We start from the raw sequence: 18,892 nt of genomic DNA on the forward strand, positions 1-18,892 counted from the left end.
CACTTTCAATAAAGATCAGTAATATAATAAAGGTCACTTCTAAGAAAACAGTTAACCAACCTAGGTATGAGTGTCAGAAAGCCAGAAAGGCATAAGTTTGAAACTAGACTAGTAGATGAGAAAGTCAAGGATTAATGCAGAAAAATTAAACAGAAAGGTAGAGTGAAAGAAACCCCCACTGGAAAAAAAAAAAAGAAGAATATCAAGAGATGAAAGGGATGAAATTAATAAACTAAAGTTGTTCTCCACTGGATAAGTAAAAATTTAAGTTTAACATTAATACATGACATATCTTTTCTTGCATATATAAAAGGGTATGTGTAAAATAGAACCATGCAGTTCACAAATTGAAAAGTAATGTATCGCTTATTGTAGTAATGTCTACTAACTCACATGCCCCTGCCTTTCTTACCATGCACCCACTGGAGCACCCAACCACATCTTACTCATCCTGTGTCCTTAGTAGTTCCCAGCCTACCTGGTACACAGTGGTCCTAATAAATACCTGTTAATTCTATGTGTTCTTTCATTTCCATTTGATGCAGGAAACCTAAGAGGTGAGGGTCTAGGATTTTAGGTACTCGAGTAACAATTCACTAGCTCAAAAAAATAAACACTATTTTGTTTCTATATCTGGAGTTGGAAAACTAAGAAATAGGGACTCTTAAGATGATGTAATTAAGTTACATTAGATTTTTCACATTATTAGAAATGATGTCTATTATCACTTGGTTTCTGATTACAAATCTGTATTTCTCTTCATTATCCGATTTTTAACCCAAGATGACCTGTTGGAAAACCTAATAGGTACCTTCTATTTAAGTGTTTTGTCAAACTGATGCAAGGCTCTATGTTACACAAGAGAACAGCGTTATATTTTGTTGATTTTTTTGAACTTTTAATTGAAAATAACATTCATACAAGGAAGTGTATATGCTTAACTGCTTTTTTTAAGACACCAATTGTACTTGAACATTTGTTACATTTTTAAAAATAATTAATTAATTAATTTTTGGCTGTGTTGGGTCTTCGTTTCTGTGCGAGGGCTTTCTCTAGTTGCAGCGAGCGGGGGCCACTCTTCATCGTGGTGCATGGGCCTCTCACTATTGCGGCCTCTCTTGTTGGGGAGCACAGGCTCCAGACGCGCAGGCCCAGTAGTTGTGGCTTATGGGCCTAGTTGCTCCGCGGCATGTGGGATCTCCCCAGACCAGGGCTCGAAACCGTGTCCCCTGCATTGGCAGGCAGATTCTCAACCACTGTGCCACCAGGGAAGCCCGCTTAACTGCTTTTTAACTTGCACATGTCTTCCGCTTATTGAACAGTTTCATGGAGAGTTGGTCGGTCCTTCTTCTTGTACTTTAATAGATCATAATGTTCATTTCTGGGTCCTCCTAATGTGCAGCTGCTAAAGGAAGCAAGAGGGCAATGCTAATATTAAAATATCATGAAGAAAGAATGTCATTTACATAGGACCTGCTGGGAGTATGGCATATTAGGTTTTTGTGTTTACTCAGTGTTTGGAGGTCTTAACTTTTTGATTGCAAGGTAGGACTCCTATGCACTTAAATTTTCCTTGAGAGATTTTTTTTGGTTGAGCTTAACTCTTGCAAGGCAGGAATAATTTGCTGCTGCAGCTGCCTCTAGAAACTATTTTAAAGGGTTATCTCAGAGACGCTTTGAGAGTCTGTCCGTAGACGCCCATCTCCCCACTGCCACCTCTGTTGAATCTAGGTGAGAAATGGATGTGAACTTAATAATGTACACAACCTCATCAACCCTTTGGAGATGCTCTGCTAAATTAATTGCGGCAGACTCCTCAGGGTGTCCTTTTCTGGTACTGCTGATTCTTTTAAGAACCTTGGCTGTTTTGCCAAAGGTATCACGTCTTTATAATCTTAAACATATTAATGAATGAAACACTTGCTTTGAGGTATGTCATCGATAGTTTAGCGATCCACTTAGCCATCAAAATCCTACTTTGGGGCTTCCCTGGTGGCACAGTGGTTGAGAGTCCGCCTGCCGATGCAGGGGACGCGGGTTCGTGCCCCGGTCCGGGAAGATCCCACATGCCGCCGCGCGGCTGGGCCCGTGAGCCATGGCCGCTGAGCCTGCGTGTCCGGAGCCTGTGCTCCATAATGGGAGAGGCCACAACAGTGAGAGGCCCGCTTACCGAAAAAAAAAAAAAAATCCTACTTTGACTTGTCCACATAACCCTTTTAGCCTATCTTTAGATTTATTAAGTGCTTTTCATGTAGTTGATGAAAAAGCTTTCATTTAAGAAATTGTTTCCACATGACCCTGGGGGCCTCCCATTGTAGCTTAACAGTAGTTGAGATGTTGCATTGTTTGTTGGAAACTGCGAAGTAGAGTCAGTCCTGGCATATGGGCACCGTAGCCTTAGAGCTGGGAGGGCCTCGGGGTGGTAATTTAATCTCTTCATTTTACAGTCACGATGTCCAGAGAATTTCGGCAACTTATCCAGGCTGACTCCACTGGTCAGACAATGCAGATTCTGACTCCTAGGCCCTGTTCTTTTGCCTACGTCAGACTGACACTTGAATACCTGAAGACGTTGAGATCTTTGCCAAAGAAGTGCCTTTGAAGTTGCTTTGTGTGAGAGATGCAAAGGAAGAGGAACTTTTGTCCTGAATGTGTTTGGTTTAAGTTTTCAAACAGAAGTTTATGGCCTTTTTTTTCTCCTTGGGCTTGAGAAGGAAGGCGGTGTTAAAGGAGAGAGAGACCCAGAAATGCCACCATGGTATCGTAAATGAGGAGAAAGGTGGGCCATATTGGAGCTACCTTTGTCATTTATACAAATCCTGCAGCAGGTGCATATACAATAGATGGTGTGGCAGCAGGAGCCTTGGCAGCCTCTAGACCCCTCACCTTCTCTTATCCATCATCTGCATCAGGACTCGTGGCTTTGCTTCCTAACCATTTCTCAACTCTGTCTTTATGCTGGCCTATTTTTACCCATTCACTGTCCGTAGATATCTTTTCTGCTGATTAAAGAAATTCAGAAAGGAAAGAGAGAGAGATTCTTTTTATATTCTATTCCAGGGTCCCCTATTGCATATATTAAAGTTGGTTCTTTCATACATATATATATAAAAATATATATATATATATATATATATATATAAATTTTAAATTTTAACTCACTCCCATTTTGTCATGTTTGTTCCCTTTTCCGACACACTCTGCTTAGAGACTATACATATAAGAAAGGCTAAGTAAATATAATGTAGGAAGAAAGCTGGTTTTCGTGAGTCGCTTTCTATCTCATGTAGGTGACTGAGCTCCTTAGGAAGATCCCCCTGGAGGCCCGTACCCCATGCTGTGTAGCATACAGTAGTCTTGGCTTTAGTATAGTGAACACTTCTGGTTTTCATTTTCTCAGGTGACCTCCAAAGGTTCAAGACATGTAATGAAATGAGTCCCAAATTAGGGTCATGTGCAGGGTGGGCTGTGGGGGGGGCGGGGGGGGGACTTAGCTCACGGGAACCAGCAGACCCCCAGCCGCAGCCCTCTGCGCCTGAACGGGCTTTGGGGAGCGTGCTTTGTTCCAAGTACCTAGTCCTCTCAAAGGAATACATTTTTGTTTCTTTGTGAAAATGGCCCAGAAATGAAAAAAAGCCACCTGTGATTTGTCAGTAAACTTGGGGATTTATTAAAATCTTGCTATGCAGCCCTTCCTTATTAATGTCAATGGGCTCAATTCATGGTCCGCGCATGGTTAATGATTTGTCGATTGACTTTGTCTTCCTAGGAAGCAGAACAGTGGTTTTCAGCTCTGGCTGCTGCTTCTTGGGAATCAAGTTGGATTCTGTAGATTTGGCATTGTGCCCACACATCTGTAGAGTTGAAAGCTCCCTTGGTGATTCTGATGTACAGCTATGGTTAAAACCCATTGAACTAGACTAGAGCATGAACTTCAAAGAGTTCAGGGGAAGTACACAACTACTCCAAGTCATTCCACAGGAACAGGTAAGGAGGCTGTTTTTGCTGAGAGCCAGGGAGTGATTTCAGAAGCCCAGAGGAACTGGCAATCCTGGTGGCCGTGAGAAATTAAGCTCTTAGGGATTTAGCTCTGTTGAGGCTCCTCCCCCCAATCCCCATTTGATTTAATAGACTCTCACCTTATCCTGAAATAGTTGTGAATGGGAATGTAACTCTTCTCTGCTGCTAAAGCACAAGTATATATACTCCAATAAAGATGTTAAAAACAAACAAACAAAAGAACAAAAAAAATAAATAAAATACCCTTAAAAAAAAAAAGTCCTTTCTCCGCTCTCCGTTGCCTGGAAGCGAGGAACCGGGGTAGTGTGCTTCTCATATTTTATTCCCAACACTCCTGCCTCCCTCCAGATAATAGATGTGATCAAATAAACTGAAATCCCCTCTCACCCCATCCTTGGAAATTTCCAGCATTCATTAGCATATCAAAGGCTGGGAAAGTCCTGTGGTTAAGACGATAACAAAAAAAATCTCTTTAAAACTTTGTTTCAGTTAAACAAACTTATTTGCATAGGAAGAGACTTTTTGCTCCTATTATACCTACAACTAAGTATTTTTTCCTTAACACCAGTTTGGGAAAGACTGGCCAAGTCACTTTCTGATTCAGTGATTTTCTGAGCGTTAATTTCTGACAGCTGAAGCTCTTTTTAAAATCCCCTTTGAAGTTGGACTGAATTAACAAATGGAAGGCTTGGCAAAGCAGTTTACTAATTCATAACTATATCCCTCTGCTTTCTTTGTGTTGCTAAGTACTATAATCTTTGACCTGAAAGGAAGAATACTGCTAACGAGTAAATATTTAAAAGGCCCATGAAGTATAATGTGTATAATGTGCGAGTTTGTGCCTGGGGAGCCTGTCTGCTGGCTGAAAGCAATGACTCACTTTTTCATCTCCTAAATAGGCTGTTGTTTTACAGTAGGTTGAAAGGAAGTATTTTAAGTGCTAAGAGTTAGATTTTTTTTAATTTTTGTTTTTAGATTTAGTTAGCCATTGGCTTCACCGATTTGAAGGTGACGTGTAATTCATAACTCTTGAGTGGGCTGGTACTCTGTACAAGCAAGTTAGCGTTATTGTGAATGAATGAACTCTGTGCTACCAAAGACAACTTGGAACAGAGTGAGGAAACGGAAACATGACTCATTGATGGACTTGAAGAGTATCAAGGGGGACTCACTAACTTCAGAGCCAGAGCGGAGGCGTGGTAAAGCAGGGAGAACCTGGATGGGGCAAGGAAACCAGGGTTCCAGTCCCAACAGTGCCCCTGACTGCCTCGGTGACAATGGCTGATTCACTAAACCTCTCGGCCTTCTTTCTGCCCATAAGGGGAAGCGTGAATTATTTGTTGCTAGGATAACTGCCAGCTTCAAGACTTGATGAGCCTCTGAATTCTACGGATTTTCTGGTTTGTGTGGAAGTGGGTGTGTATGTTTTAACGGCCTTCAGATGGGATTCATCAAAGCTCCATGAAACAAACCTTTATTTTTAAATTTTGAAGTGAATTGCTATGACAGAGTATGGCCAGGGGAGTCCATGACAGAAAATAAGGAAGCAAGTAAACTTTGATTTGTAAGGCTGTGGGCAACTGATTTCCTGTGGCTATGGCATTTGGTATAGAATGATGTGTATGTGATACCGTCAGAGAAAGGTTCATTATTGTCTACAGGCAAAAGTTTTGCTCTATCAGGATTTCTTTTCAAAAGCTGTAAAATAACTCCTAGCTACCCTGTTCAATATACCTCACTATGTTTTAAAAAAATATTGAGATCACCCTACTGAAATATATCCACAGACATTTTTCGTTAAGAACAGCAATCTGCATACCTGACACCTAATTTTTAGCTTTTGCAATGTAGTTTTTGCACAGTCACTATTGTATAAAAATAATCTTGTGTTCTACTATGTTCATGTAATGATTTTCTTTCATACAGGCTAGATTGACACGTACATTGAAATATCAGTGCTATGCCTGTTAGAAACTAACCTATATATTCTCTGAAAGTGATAATCTGACCTGAATGTTTTGGGGAAGCGGGATAGCACAGTATTCTGAGGGTCATGATTAATTCTCTTTAATTATGGCTGTGAGAATACATCAATTGTCAGGGAATAATTGTACCAAAAAAAACCCCCAAATATTTGTAAAGGGTAACTTTCAAAGTAAAATCATATGTGCAAGTTTCTGTAATTTTATCCCTTTTTCTTCCTGCAGCTTAAACTACGGTATAATATTTTACTACCAGTGGTTTTTGTTTTTGTTTTTTGATAAACTGGTGCCAATAGTCCCTTACCTATTTTTTTTCTGACTGTATTTTGCAAATTCTCCAGTTCCAAAAGATACGCCTGACAATAATGATTTCCATATATGCGTTGAGGGCATCCTACAGTGCTATGCGCTTGACTCATAACCCCACTAGGTGGCAGTATTACTATTCTTGTTTGTATGTTTTCGGTGGGTGGCTGGATTCAGAGAGCCTTGCCCCAGATCAAATTGTCAATAAGTATGTGTTGAAATCAAGATTGGAATCCAGCTGTGCCTAATTCAGATATTTGTGCTGTCCCCCTCTCTCTGCTGTACGAGCATGTCTTGGGGGGGGGTAGGGGAGGAAAGTGGAAAAGCCTTGCTTCCTACATGATCTACTCAGTAAATTTCTACTGAACACCAACAGAATTAACATTTTTCTTCTCGAGGAGTTGCCCACCACTGGTGGACAGGAGAAGGGGTAGTATGGGTGGTTAGACATCAGTTACCTATGGCAAACTAAGGAATCCCATATGCCCAGCTTCGTGGTGCCTTGCAAGTTCTTGGGGCGAGGGTGTGCGTAAATAAACAGCCACTTTGGAGGGTCAGAAATAATGCAACCAACGAAGGGGTACTGAGATGAATCTAGAAGGGGGTGGGTTGGCCTCTGCTGACGGGGCCTAAATCAAAGACTGAGAAGCCTGGGTTAGATTAGCAACGGCGGCTCCTGAGCAGCATTTGACAAGATCAGGGCTGCGGTTCAAGGCTGACGTGGCAGAACGTGGAGGCCCAGATGGATCAAACTAAGCTGGAAGCCTGCGGGGATTTCCCTTAGGGCAGACGGGAGAATGGTAGAGGGACGTCTCGACTGTTGCTTTATTTAAAGGGAGGTTATTTTTTTTTTTTTTTTTTTTTTTTTTTTTGCGGTACGCGGGCCTCTCACTGTTGTGGCCTCTCCTGTTGCGGAGCACAGGCTCCGGACGCGCAGGCTCAGCGGCCATGGCTCACGGGCCTAGCCGCCCTGTGGCATGCGGGATCTTCCCGGACCAGGGCAGGAACCCGTGTGCCCTGCATCGGCAGGTGGACTCTTAACCACTGCGCCACCAGGGAAACCCAAAGGGAGGTTATCTTTGAGTTTGGGTATGAAGGTGGGAGTGAGGCTGAAAGGAAAACCTAATGGTTTGGAGCAACCTGGGCGACGTGCAAAGTAAGCATAGAAATACTGTAGAAAGACGAGGGCCCAGTGGAGGTGGGCAATCCAACTTGTGGTCAGGCTGTTTTCCCCACTTACGGGGTGTTAGGGACTCACAGGATGAGAGTGAGCAACGAGCGGGGGGCTGTACTGTCCCCGCTGCAGACGGAACTTGTGTTGAGGAGGCCGCAGCTGCGGGGAGGCGTTTTGTTGTTGGCAGTAGAGGGAATCGGGGAGAGGAAGGCAGCCTCTAGAAAAAGAGGCTGAAAGTGCCAAGCAGCAAATTCATTCATGCTGTAGATGGTGAGCCGCAGGCAGGAGTGAACCAGGAGAGGGGAGATGGGGTAAGTGAGGTTTTGGAGTGAAAAGGAGGGACAGAGAGCGGGGTCAGGGGTGGGGAGGCTGGCGGGTCCCCCAGCTGACGGGGAGGCTTGCTGGGCAGCCGTAGGGCCCTACCCCGTGCTGAGCAGTGAGGTTAGTCAGCCTCGCCCAGCCAGTCGATGCCTACCCTGACCTGTACGTGCCCTCCAGGTAGTTAGTACACAGCCTGTGACCCCCAAACTTGTCTGATCAGCCCCCCAGGTGCTTCCCTGGCCCTTTCCCCAGAGGTTCTGTGTGTCTGGGAGGGGGCCCCAGAGTTTGTTTTAATAAGCACCCCCCAGGTCATGCCGGTGAGCAGGCAAGTTTAGGAAACGCTGACATGGACGCCCGAATGTCCTAAAGGCTGGACAGCGCCCTCTGTGATATTTCTTCTTTAGCTCCTCACCCATCTAGCCTGTGTAAGTATGAAAGACACTTCCGAATTTTAACCCGTAGGTTATCGAAGTGAATGGATACCCGACTGTTTCTATTTTATAAGATACCGTCAGGTTTTGAGTTTTATGCAGGATTCTTTGCTGGTTCCTAACCCAGGCTTGGCCAGTGTTTGAATACTACAAATACTCCATCCCTGAAATTACCCAAGCCTCTACTGCTTGGGGCTTTACAGAAGACGGATTGTTCTGTTCTGCCACCTGCTGGTCAACCACAGGCAAACCATGTCAAGTTTTGAGCATGATTTTCAATGGATCCTAGATGAGGCAAAAAGTCTTATCTGTAATAAGGCCATCTGCTCTAAATTAAACCCTTGTATACTTAATGTTGCAAATCTGACAAAGTTAATTTTCTCTTCTCTCTGGAACCTTTTTTCCAGCCCAGGTGTTAAAATACTAATAACAACGACACATTCTGAGAGATCAGTTACCTGTGTTAATCTCAGAAAGAATGTTGTGTTTTTTTTTTTTTTTTTTTTTTTTTTTTTTTTTTTGCGGTACGCGGGCCTCTCACTGTTGTGGCCTCTCCCGTTGTGGAGCACAGGCTCCGGACGCGCAGGCTCAGCGGCCATTGCTCACGGGCCCAGCCGCTCTGCGGCATGTGGGATCTTCCTGGACCGGGGCACGAACCCGTGTCCCCTGCATCGGCAGGCGGACTCTCAACCACTGCGCCACCAGGGAAGCCCAAGAATGTTTTTTTTTAATGCCTCATGTCTGTTCTATGGACAAATGATTCTGGCAATTCAAAACCACGGTGAAGACAGGTGGGATTCAGGCTCTGGAGTATTGGAGGAGTGTAATCTTGGAAAATTGCTTTACCTCTTTTAAGATCAGTTTATTTTCAGCATAGTTGCATCATCTTCATCACCATCATCATCATCATCATCATTATTTTAAACTGTGCCTGACTCTGGGTCTCAACTTTGCTGATGACCTGACAATGAATTTCTAAAAATGTTCTGGGGTATCTGTTAAAGGCTGGGCCACACAGTGGTAAACTACTTAGATGGAATTCCTGCAGCCATGGAGCTGGTGTCACAGTGTCACACAAAACCCCTCAGATTCTTTGTTTCCTCATCTGTAAGATGAAAGTGTATGACAGAATAATCTCTAAGATCTCCTTTGGTCCCAAGCTCCTGTAACTCAAACAATCAGCGTGAGTGTAAGACTTAGTTTTCCTAGTGACTGTGGAAGGCAGTGTCTGTTCTCGGCCCTTCAGATGGGTACGCCTCATCCCCACCCCCACCCCCAGGCCCCAGTGACACCGATGCTGTCTAGGAAGCTTCTGAGGAGACTAATTTATGCTTTGCATCTGATGCTCTTTTAAACATTTTTAAAAGTTAGAATTGGAAAAATGGCAGGCTTCTTCATTTTATTGTTCCTTTAGATATTGTTAGTTGAAACACAGAACCAGCATTAACTTAGCTTTATCTGTAAACAAAGTGTAAACTTTCTCAAAGATTGGTGTTTCTTAATTGGGGTAGGGGGCATACCTTGCACAAAGTGTTTGATGGCCAGAGAGACACAGGATGGGTCAGGCCCAGCTGGAATTGCATTAGTGCCTTGATTCTCAACCGTGGGTGAATATTAGAGTCACCTTTTGTAAAAGATTCTTGTTCAGTAGGTTATGCATAGATTGGGTTTGGGGTTTTTTGTTTGGCACTTACGTTTTTAGAAGACTAATGCAGTTTCACTTGGGGCTGACCCATCCCGTGTTTCTTTGAGTGGTGCTAGGCCATCAGACATTTGGGAACTTACAGGGTTCCAGACACTGTGGTCAGCTCTGGACACTGGACACCCACAAGTGCTTACTGGTCATCACCTCTGTCTTCATCTTTCTCTCCTACCTTTACTAGGCTGGTGCCAAAACGTTTTATTAGGCTGTTGATTCCTTAATTACTCTTTAGTATGAGGCTGTCCCTTAGATAGGTAAGTTAGATTTTGAACTTTCCTCAGGCTTCATTGTAATCTCATTTTGTAAAGGGTGTCTCTTCTGGAAATGGCTGAGCATATGCTTACATATTAATTCTTACTTGACTTAGGTAATTCTTAAATGATGTCACTTCCTTAAGTGACACCCTTTGACCTAATCTCAGATACAGGCTACAACCTACTATAATTCCCTATGGCCTGAACAAGCAATATTGCACTATGTGATAAATTAAAGGTTATGTGACACCGTTAACTTTTTTTCTTATTTTGAATTGTAATTTACCTTTAGCCAAGCATTTTCTTATCAACTATAACCAATAATGTGTATTTTATGGAACTATACAGTACTGGTACTTTTCTTCTGTATTCATTCCTCCTCTACCAAATATTGTCAGCAAACTAAACTTTAGAAGATGCTGGAGCACATCTTGAGTATGTGTGTGCATGCGTGTATTTGGTGATGAAATTTGGAAGTTTCTTCACTTTTTAGCTATTTTACACAACTGTCATTACTTATGGTAATGACAGTAAGGTACACTACACCTGTACTATTTTTGTAGTAATTCCTTTTAACCTGTCAGGATTTCACACTTTTCTTCAAACCATTCATGGCCTCACCTCATTTGGGAAGAGAAATGGGCCTAGCAGTTCCTTGAGAAAATGACACAGGTGCAGTTCCTTGAGAATTTTGTCTGTGTAGGTGAGGCCTGCATGCTTGGTTCTTTTCCTTACAATGCTGGCGTTGAGTGAACTGTTTTCCTGATGGGAGTCTGACCCTCCTTTGCAGCTCACCATCCCCTTCCTATATATGCAGCCACAATTTTAATCTCCTGCTTCTGGCCTTACCAGACGTCTCCACTTGTGTACCAGCCACCTCTACTTCAAGTCCTGTAAGATCAATGGTTACCTCTTTACTGCTGCTGCAGATGAAAATAACCTACCAATTATCAAGTGCTAGTGATGTCAGCATCTCCCCAGTTAGTTTTCAGGGTCCCTGGTGTCTTTGTTTTGCAGGGGGTTGAGTCCAGGAATGAGAACAGAGGGTGCCACTCACTTGGGGCCTTTTGAGGGAAGCCTGTCATAATTGTCCCTGCGTTTCAGGGAGAAGCAGAGTGGCTGGGCTGGGAGAAGGGAGATTAGAAGGGGGAGTCTCTATAACTAATGCCTTCGTCTGTGCTAGCCAGTCTCTATCCACCCACTCTAGTCTGCCATCAGTGGCAAGGGTCTAGTGTTTATTTTGTAGAAATACTTCACCCTTCTTTGAAGTTCTTTTCGACGGCGTTATCTTAAAGAAGCATATTATAGAAGCAAAAATTCCCTTGATTTAACACATTCATTTTGACCCTGGAGAGCACGTTTCAACTAAAAATTTCTGAACGTCTTAAGTGTCTTTTAGGCCATTTGTTTTCTGAATTTCTCCTTATCAAAATGAGTTTATTACTTAAGGCTGTGACAGATGTGATTGTACAGAGACAGCCAAAGTCGTCATCATCAGATTGAATTGCTCTTCTCTAAGTAGCCTTTTTACTTGGAGATTTTGATGACTATAAAAATTGTTGAGCTGAATGAAGAGAAAAACATATAAAGCCCTCATTATATGCTTTGTTACATTTTCATGTGTTCCAGAAAGCTTAAATTTGTTAAGCTTTTAAAGAAAACACTCTTATGCAATGAGTGAAATTTTAATAGACACAGTGTGTGGGAGAAACGCAAAAGGCCATTCCCTTAAGCAGATTTGCACATCGAGTGTAGAAGCTTAGGTATCGATTTTTCTTAGACATACCCTGCTGTGAAGTGTTCCTTTAATTACCTAAACAAGGTTGTAGGGAAAGGATCAGGTGAATTGGTTCATTAGAGGTACCAGGTCCGTGGTACCTTTACCCATCATGCCTCTGGTTGCAGAGTGAGTGGAAATTTTAAAATATTAACTATTTTATAAAAATAACTTTAAGAATGATTTGCAGGGCTTCCCTGGTGGTGCAGTGGTTGAGAGTCCGCCTGCTGATGCAGGGAACATGGATTCGTGCCCCGGTCCGGGAGGATCCCACATGCCGCAGAGCGGCTGGGCCCGTGAGCCATGGCCGCTGAGCCTGCGCGTCCGGAGCCTGTGCTCTGCAACGGGAGAGGCCACAACAGTGGGAGTCCCACGTACCGCAAAAAAAAAAAAAAGAAAAGAAAAGAAATAGGCACTCCCTTTCCCTTGCTTGCTCAGGTGAGTGGAGTGTGTTGCCCCGCCCCAATCAATTTGGTTTGGCCACGTGACTTGCTTTGGCCAATGAATGCTAGCAGCCCTGAGGCAGAAGAAGCTGGTGCAGTTGCGCTTTGCTCTTTGGTGCCATTGCCACGAGAAAGGTAAGCGTGGACTGGCCTGCTGGTCCTAGGAGGGAGGAGAAGCACTACAGGTTATCCCTAGGGTGACCAACCATCCCAGTGTGCCTGGGACTGCCCCCATTTTAAAATAATTTCCATGTCCTAGGAAATTTCTCAGTCTCGGGCATACTGGTGCAGAACCACCCCAAGCCGAGTCTATCCTAGATGACCTGGCCTCCAGATGACCCACAGAATCGTGAGAAATCCTAAATGATTGTTGTTTTAGGCCACTGAGTTTTGGGGTGCCTTGTTATGCAGCAGTAGCTAAGCAGTATAGCGCCTCATAAACGTTTGCTTATTTCAACTGAGATAGCTCCTGGCAGAAATGTTGAAGGTTGAGTAAAAGTTAAGCAGGTAAAAAGATGAGAGGTGTTTTGGCAGATGGAGGCACAAAAGGGTCAAGGGCCCAGGGGCCTAGAATATAGTGTGAGCTGGCCCGTGGAGGACAGCTCTGACGGGAGCGCAGCTGAAAGCAGGGGGCCCCTTTCCCAGGGGAGAGGCCTGAGGCTGAGGCTGTCTTCATGGTCGACGGAAGGGTAGCCTTTGGGAGGAAAGACCTTGGCTCAAATCTCAACTCTGCTACCTAATAACTTGGCGGGGGGGTGTTAGGCAAGTTACTTTATAAACTTTATCCTTGGTATCTGCATCTGTAAAATACGTATGATGATACATATTTCACAGGGTTTTTGTTAGAGGGAAGAAACCAACAGGAAAGTTTGTGATTTCTTCATTCTGACTCTACACTTACCTATCAAGCTGGCAGCAAATGATCCAGTTAGAACAGTGTGGCTGAAAGCAGGATGGGCATTGCCACTGTTGCTCACTGGTTTCAGAACTTTTCAAGTTTTCTTTCTCCCACCTTTTTTTTTTAGTGTTTGAATTTCTCATTTATTTCTCACACATTTGTCTGGTTCAATGGAATCATTGCTGGTATCAGCAATATTTAACACATGTTTAGCATGGAATGGTCGTATAATAAAGGGAATAGCTGAAATGATAAAATGTCTGTTAAAAAAAACCAGATATATTCAGTGTGCTCCGTAGAGCCATAGTGAATATAGTTTTAAAGATAGAGCCAAATAGAATAAACGTTTTGGAAGGTCACTTGAGGTTGACTGAAAAAATTCTTTGTCTTAATCATGTACCAGGAAAAACTTAAAAAAAATTTTTCCACTGCCACAGAGCAACTAAATTTACGTGGTGGAACCCAGGAGGTCCCAGCCTGTCTGCATGGATTACCAGGTAGGATGTGGGCTGCTTTTCTGATTTTGGCTCTTTTGTTGATTGCCCCAGGTTCTGAGTGGGATCATTGAATTCCAGAGTTTTGGTGGATGGAAACAATGTAGATGTCCTTACAAATGAAGAAAAGCATGCCGCCTAGCAGTTAGTGACCTTCTTTCTTCTCAAAGTGGTGCAGGATAACTCTATGGATAATGGAAATTTATTATTAACCCTTTAATTCAGATTATACAATTTTAACAGTTTACAAATTTTACTTCTGCTTTTTGTAACTTAGTGATAAAGGAATGGAATTTAGTTATAAAGGTCAAATTATCTCTGTGACCTGGAACATGCTAAGATCAAAAGAAAGAGGGAACACGGGAATCAGCAGACGATTCTGTTGTTCACTCTTGTGACCAGTGTTGGCTAGTGCTGGCTGTGTGTTAGGTACCGCTCGGAACATGGAGGGAAAAGGATGAGATCCCTGCTTTGGGGGAGCGTTATTGGCTAGTACTGTGCTAAGTCGAAGATGGTCCAGGGCCCTACCTGGGTGCTTTGGGAATTGGGCATTTCAGACCCTATTCCAGACTTGAATCAGACTCTGTGTTTTAATAAGATTTCCAGTGATTTATGTGCAAGACAAGCTTGTGAAGAACTGGTTGAGTAAATAGAAAAAATAATAATTACAAGGATCTGGAGAGGGATGAAGTACAAAGGAGATTATGATTAAAAATTTTTTTATTTGGAGTTTTATTTCAGTTTCAGAGTAGGTTCATCCTTGAACTTAAAAGTGAATGCTCAGTTTTAGGGGAGCTTCTTGTATGAACTTCTTGGATGGGGACATTTTCTTGGTCAAGGTTGGGGCAGAGTTTGCATTCTTGGCAAGCCCCTAGCAGTGCACAGTACACATCAGTGACAGTATCCATCAGTGACAGCTTCTGACCAGGAACAGGCCTTACCCCCTTGCAGCACGCCCCATCCCCGGGGGTTGAGAGCAGTAATGTGCTGCCATATTGCTCCTGTATCAAGTGATCCTGGGGGAACAGTGTCACTAAGGCTCCGTGTCAGAACTGTTCAGGAGTCCTTTTCAGACCTGAAGACACTGAAAGGTGGGATTTAGGCTTGTGGTGATACATAAATACAAGTGTTTGCATTTAATCTTTCCAGCTGAGGGAAACACTATTAATTCCATTGAAAGGGACCTATTCTGACTTTCAAAGCTAGAGCTCAACGTAAAGGCAGTGCTTTTTTTTTCTTTTAAGTATGGAAGCCGTGGCAGGTGAGGAGAACCCTAAAAATAGACCTCTCTCTGAATAGTTAATTGGCAATGTTTCATCTTCTCTGACTTCCTTCTTGAGTGAATCAGGTGCTTAATTCGGCAGGGGGTGGGAGTTGGATGAGGAAGGAGGATTTAGTGTACTGTAGGAGTTGGCTTGCTGTGGCCCTGGGGGCAGTATGGGTTATAAATGTCTGGCTCGAACTGTTGACTTCTAGATGTTGAGATAAGCTTTCATTATTCCTGTGAACAAATTACCTCATAGAAAGTTTGCATTTGAATCTGCTCTTCAATTATTTACAAGAGATGACAGTTGGAAAAACTACTGCACCCTGTCCTAGAAGCTGACGGGCTCTGTGACTCATGGGGTAATCTGATAAGGGTACACACTTCACTGCTTCTACCCAGTCAGGGCTGCTTTAGAACAAGACACAGTTCAGAGTGACTCTCCTTGCTGCGGTATATGTTTTTTTCACCCTTGTCTCTGTGCGCCCCATTCCAGCCAAGCCAGCAACGCTACCAACTCTGACCATACAGCGCTGTTCTCCACTGGTTTCTGACATCAGGGTTCTGCCTCTCCTATTCTTCCTTTCCAGGTTCGAGGGAGAGGTGTAATAATGAAGAAAAACCTTTTTTTTCTATTACAAGTTAATCACTAAAGGGATGTTGCCTATAAGCTTAAATTACACATAATGGCCCATCTCTGGGAACCCTGCTTCCCAGGTAATGAGCATTAAGCTAAAATACCTTTGTTTAGCTCACAGGAAACATCCTGACCAGGCCCACCTGTGAATGACTGCAGGGAGGATGAAATTAACACATCCCCTCTGGAGGCTGATGGGAACCAGGAAGTGTTTGACTTTACTCCCTCCCCTTTTAGTATAAAAGGAGCCTGAATTCTCCCTCAGGCAAGATGGTTCCTTGGGGCACAAGTCCACCATCTTTTCTGTTTGGTTGCCGGCTTCCCAAATAAAGTCTGTATCCTTTGCCCCAGCAATTTATCTCTTGATTATTGGCCTGTTGTGTGGCTAGCAGTGTGAGCTTAGACTCTGTAACAGAGGGTCAGGGCAGAAAAGGTACACATGGAAATTAAAAGTTATAATGCTCTTTTGTGGCCTTTGAGGCCAAAAACCTGATGGCACTTGAAATTAGTTCCTACTCTTGGCTGGCATTTTACACAGATGGCAAGGGCAGCAATTACATGCCTGATTGAGTTGAGAGATTTGTCTAATCCTATCTCCTGTCATGTTTAACAATTTTTATTAAATCAAAAACTTTCACTTGAGCTTAACTCATCTTTAAGGATGTCAGTATCTATCGAAACATGAAATACTGTGTCTTTTGGCAAGGACTTTCCAAATGTATTCAATCTATCCCTTTGACTCTTGGTGGAAATATAAATAAATCTTTCCAAATTAATGGGTATTTGACTCAGGAATTCCCAAAGAAGATGATTCTAGAACTTCCCTTAGTAATATATTCTGGTGCATCCCAGTTTTTATAGTTAATTTTTCTTTAATGTATTACTTAAATCATTCCTGAAATAATAATTTCTTGTCTTTTTGTCAGTAGTGTTGGGTAAATTCCTCACCACCCTCAAGTGCTAAGAACTTAACATAAAAGAGGCAATACATCATAAACCTGGTTTTGGTCCACCTGGGGGTCGTTATCTAGAGGCTGCTCCTCCAGCCACTTCAACCCTTGGGCTTCCATCTCGCAAGTGAAAGGACAAGGGTGCTGGCCCCGAGGCAACTGTAACAAAGCCTTTCCTTCCACTAAAGCTCTGTATTTCACTCCGTGAGTGCTCATGACTCCCATGAAGCATATAATTGAAGCAAGATTATTTATCTGATTTCCTGTTGCCTGAAGCTCAGCAGGGGCAAAACGGTAGGAAGGGAGCAGTTATTGGCACGTATGATGACAACAGAAGTTTCATTTTGACAGCCTGACGGTGAGGGCAGAGAAGGGAAAGCACTGCACAGTAAGGAGTGTGGATAAAAAAATCTGTTCTGCATGTCTGTTTAAGAGGTCTGGGAAGAGTGTACTCTATTGTAGATTTTCTTGGAAAAAAATGGTTAAGTTATGATGTTTTATTACATTGAAGATTATAGTGGAATCTAATATTTGAAGAAACAGGTTATATTCTGAAAGTAGGGATTTTCCACTGTGGGGTTATGATGAAGATTAGCAATAGTATATGTGATGTGCGTGGCACACAGTAGCCATGGTTCCGATGCTGCGGGCAGGGGTGGATTTGTATGACCCTAGGATTGATAGTCCAGATACTTAAAGTGTGTGGTTCATCATAGTTGTTGCATAAATATAGGTTGAATGAATGTAATAGCTTTTTAAGCAGTTCACTTATGTTTTTCTAAGCTAATTGGAGTACATATCTAACACAGATAGTTAAAATACAAATATTTCCTACAAAGCTGATTTAAGTCATTATATTTTATCTTGGTCATAGGGGAACTCTGGTCCAGTTGTAAAAGTAGTTAAGTTATTTGACCTTCTTTTACATAAGTGAAGATATTAATCATCAAGGCTCAATATAACAGAAACAGAATAGCTGATAGATGGAGAATTGGTTATATGCAAACATATCCATCGGTCTTGTGAATGATGGGAAATCCATTAAGTTTCTTTGAAGTCCAGCGTAAGTGTGTATTTACTTTGAGGAAGAGTCAAGAGTCTAGTCCTTGAATGGACCAATTTTGCTTCTTGATTGCTTGGCAGTGAATATCTCTCTAGCCCCTCCCATCAGCTCTTTTTCACATGTGTGTAGGAGGTACCAGAGGAAAACACACCAGTTACTAAAAACATCAATTCATCCATGGTATTGTATGTGTATGTGTGCACACTCCAAGGAAGCTGGTCTGGGGACACTGTTCAAAAGCACTTGCTGAGGGCTTCCCTGGTGGCGCGGTGGTTGAGAGTCTGCCTGCCGATGCAGGGGACACGGGTTCGTGGCCCGGTCCGGGAGGATCCCACATGCCGCGGGGCGGCTGGGCCCGTGAGCCATGGCCGCTGAGCCTGCGTGTCCGGAGCCTGTGCTCCGCAACGGGAGAGGCCGCAGCAGTGACAGGCCCGCGAACCACACACACACAAAAAAAGCACTTGCTGAATATAAAGAACAGCATGAGTTTTATTTCAGGGCTTAGATATTTCTAAATTAAAACTGTAACTGCAGGATGTAGACATCAGTGGGGATACCACTGTGTTCCTTGTTTGGGGTCTATGCATGGATCCTTAAAGAATGCATACTTGGATGTCAGGGGGTCCCGTGAACATCTGAAATGGTAAGCAGCATTTGGGATGTTTTGTATTTTCTGGCACGAGGGTCTTTTTTTTTCTAAGTTTATTTTATATTTTGAGTTTCTCAAAGTCTTTGACTCAGAAGGAATATTGGATATTTGAACTTTGATGTTAGCCATTGATGCTATATGTAATTATATCATTTTTGCCCTTATAATAGTGATCAAATCACGTACGTTCTCTGCACCTGAATTTCTCCATCAGTAAATTGAGGGGCTTAAACTACATGATTTCTTGAGTACACTGAGCTTTTATACCGAGTCCATGTTTTTGCTACCTGGACTGTTCTGCATCTTTGCCCTTTAGTCCTAGTACCTGTTCTCTGTCGTGGTTTCCAAGGTAATATGAGCTGTCCATCCAAGGAACACTTGGCAGCTGCTCTGTGTTTTTCTTCTATAAACGTTGCTGTCCTGGTAAGCGTGTAGAGCCTTTTTCTTACAACCTCAGTGAATTGCTGTAGATGTAGGATGCAAAATCCTGCTTTTATTTTTAATCAAAGTTTATTTTCTATTGTAAT

General features: G+C 42.9%; 1 protein-coding gene across 3 annotated transcripts in view; it reads left to right on the plus strand.

The window, feature by feature from the left end:
* NHSL1 (NHS like 1) overlaps positions 1 to 18,892 on the plus strand; it is a 249,052-nt gene that overhangs the window by 91,044 nt on the left and 139,116 nt on the right. The gene's annotated exons all lie outside the window — the stretch shown is intronic.

Source organism: Mesoplodon mirus, assembly GCF_964341445.2.
Source record: "Mesoplodon mirus genome assembly, chromosome: 10".
Lineage (NCBI taxonomy): Eukaryota > Metazoa > Chordata > Mammalia > Artiodactyla > Ziphiidae > Mesoplodon > Mesoplodon mirus.